Raw genomic sequence first — 3,185 nt, 5'->3', positions numbered from 1 at the left:
GTGCGCAACCACTCCCTCGACCCAACCATGAGCAAAAAAGCTCACCCAAGCAACACATCAACCACTACCGCCTTTTCGAGAGAACCAACTATGGAAGCCCACACCCTTGGCCCATGCCTTCCAACGAACAAAAGACCGAGCACCACCGCTACGAATGAGTCCAAATTTATCCATCGTATTTACCGAGCACCTCAACTCTGCAGCAACCATGCCCGGTTGAACAGATCGTCAGAAGGGCTCCCAAGAAACAAGCTTCCAGACCCCCTGCAGAAACACATTGGGGGGAAGAAAAACAAAGGATGGGTGGGACAAGCATAAGCATGGCTTGCAAGCACACACGAAAAAACAAGCATAGTTACCTCGAGACAAGCAACCAAAAATGTTCCGCCAAACACCAAACCCGCTCCCCTAGAGATGCACCACAAAGTCCCACATTGTAATCAAAACCCAACGAACCCGAACCAAAAAAGAAAACCCCTGCTATCAATGATCCTACTGCAGGTTCACCTACGGTAACCTTGTTACGACTTCTCCTTCCTCTAAATGATAAGGCTCAATGAACTTCTCACGATGTCGATGGCGGCAAGCCACCATCGTCGACGCAATCCGAACACTTCACCGGATCATTCAATCGGTAGGAGCGACGGGTGGTGTGCACAAAGGGCAAGGATGTAGTCAACACGAGATGATGACATGCGCTTACTATGAATTCCTCATTGAAGACCAATAATTGCAATGGTCTATCCCCATCACGATGAAATTTGAGAAGATTTCTCGATCCTCTCGAACCAGGAATAAAAACTCGTTGGCTGCATCAGTGTAGCGTGCGTGCGGCCCAGAACATCTAAGGGCATCACAAACCTGTTATTGCCTCAAACTTCCATGGCCTAAACGGCCATAGTCCCTCTAAGAAGCTGGCCGCGAAGGGGAACCTCCGTGTAGCTAGTTTGCAGGCTAAGGTCTCGTTCGTTATCGGAATTAACCAGACAAATCGCTCCACCAACTAAGAACGGCCATGCACCACCACCCACAGAATCAAGAAAGAGCTCTCAATCTGTCAATCCTTACTATGCCTGGACCTGGTAAGTTTCCTCGTGTTGAGTCAAATTAAGCCGCAGGTTCCACTCCTGGTGGTGCCCTTCCATCAATTCCTTTAAGTTTCAACCTTGCGACCATACTCCCCCTGGAACCCAAACACTCTGATTTCTCAGAAGGTGCTGGCGGAGTCCTTAGAGCAACATCCACCGATCCCTGGTCGACATCGTTTATGGTTGAGACTATGACGGTATCTGATCGACTTCGAGCCCCCAACTTTCGTTCTTGATTAATGAAAACATCCTTAGCAAATGCTTTTGCAGTGGTCCATCTTTCATAAATCCAAGAATTTCACCTCTCACAATGAAATACGAATGCCCCTGACAGTCCCTATTAATCATTACTCTGGTCCCGAAGGCCAACACAATAGGACCAAACTCCTATCACGTTACTCCATGCTAATGTATTCAGAGCATAAGCTTGCTCTGAGCACTCTAATTTTTTCAAAGTAACAGCGCCGGAACCGCGACCCAGCCAATTAAGCCAGGAGCACACCGCCGACAAAAGGGATGGAAGGGCAGGTGCACACCGAGTAGGCGGACCGACCCTTACGACCCAAGATCCAACTACGAGCTTTTTAACTGCAACAACTTAAATATACTCTATTGGAGCTGGAATTACTTCGGCTGCTGGCACCAGACTTTCCCTCCAATGGATCCTCGTTAAGTGATTTAGATTGTACTCATTCCAATTACCAGACTCGATGAGGCCAGTATTGTTATTTATTGTCAGTACCTCCCCATGTCAGGATTGGGTAATTTGTGCGCCTATTGCCTTCCTTGGATGTGGTAGCCGTTTCTCAAGCTCCCTCTCTGGAATCGAACCCTAATTCTTCATCACCCGTCACCACCATTGTAGGCCTCTATCCTACCATTGAAAGTTGATAGGGCAGAAATTTGAATGAAGCATCGCCAGCACAAGGGCTATGCGATCTGTCGAGTTATCATGATTCACCGAAGAAGCGGGCAAGCCCGCGCCGGCCTTTTATCTAAAAAATGCATCCCTTCCAAAGAGTCGGGACTTGGTGCACGTATTAGCTCTAGAATTACTACAGTTATCCGAGTAGTATGGTACCATCAAAAAAACTATAACTGATTTAATGAGCCATCCGCAGTTTCACAGTCTGAATTAGTTCATACTTAGACATGCATGGCTTAATCTTTGAGACAAGCATATGACTACTGGCAGGATCAACCAGGTAGCACCCTCCCGCTTCAAAGGGCATTCTGGGCACTCTCTTACCGAGAGCCAGCCTGAACACCCATCAAGTCAAAGAGACGTCAAAATATCATGTAAAACTTTTATGCCTTGCACCTCTTGCATCCCAAGAAGGAAGCACACGCAACATGCCAAGGACATGGCAAACAAATGGGCAGACTTGCCGAGCCACAATGCACCAAGGCCACTCTGGAGTTTGCAGCCACGGCCCAACCAACAAGAAAACGAGCGATCACTCACCGACTCCCTTAGAAATGCCTCCAAAGGCCTCCACGCCCCGCACCGAGACCACCTACGACTCCACCCAGACAGCAGCAAAAATGGACCTCGATCACCTGATCGCCTGTGGCAGCCTCGATGCAAAGGAAACAAATGGAGAACGACCAACCACGCAACCTCTATATTACAAATGAGCCACAACCCTCCCCGCCCCCGCACCGAGGCCACCTAGGAATCCACCCGAACAGCAGCAACAATGGACCTCGATCTCCCGACCGCCTGCGGCAGCCTCGATGCGAAGGAAAAGGAAGGAAATAAAAAGAGGACGACTGACCACACAAATCCTATCATAGAGAGGCCATACAAACCTCCCCGCCCCACACTGATGCCACCTAGGAGTCCACCCGGACAGCAGCAACAGTGGACCTCGATCGGATGATCGCCTGCGGCAGCCTCGACACAAAGGCAAGGGAAGGAAATCATACAAGACAAACCGAGCCCACAACCTCCCTTAGAAATTCCCCCCAACCCACCCCTCCCCTCCCCGCACAGGGGCCACCTAGGAGTCCACCCGGACAGCAGCAACGATGGACCTCGATCGCATGATCACCTGCGGCAGCCTCAATGCAGAGAGGAAACGGAAGGAAATAAAA

General features: G+C 49.7%; 1 non-coding gene across 1 annotated transcript; it reads right to left on the bottom strand.

Annotated features, from left to right (window-relative positions):
* Positions 1-484: 484 nt before the first annotated feature.
* LOC149168331 (18S ribosomal RNA) lies at positions 485-2,296 on the bottom strand. Its single transcript, XR_016259959.1, has one exon. It is a non-coding gene; the product is annotated as an 18S ribosomal RNA (ribosomal RNA).
* Positions 2,297-3,185: the final 889 nt, after the last annotated feature.

The sequence above is a fragment of the Pinus tabuliformis genome, chromosome 4_2, assembly GCF_031772625.1.
Source record: "Pinus tabuliformis cultivar Carrire ecotype Pingquan chromosome 4_2, CPIR1, whole genome shotgun sequence".
Lineage (NCBI taxonomy): Eukaryota > Viridiplantae > Streptophyta > Pinopsida > Pinales > Pinaceae > Pinus > Pinus tabuliformis.
The sequence above is the reverse complement of the archived record's forward strand: the minus strand, read 5'-3'. Positions and strand labels throughout refer to the sequence as shown.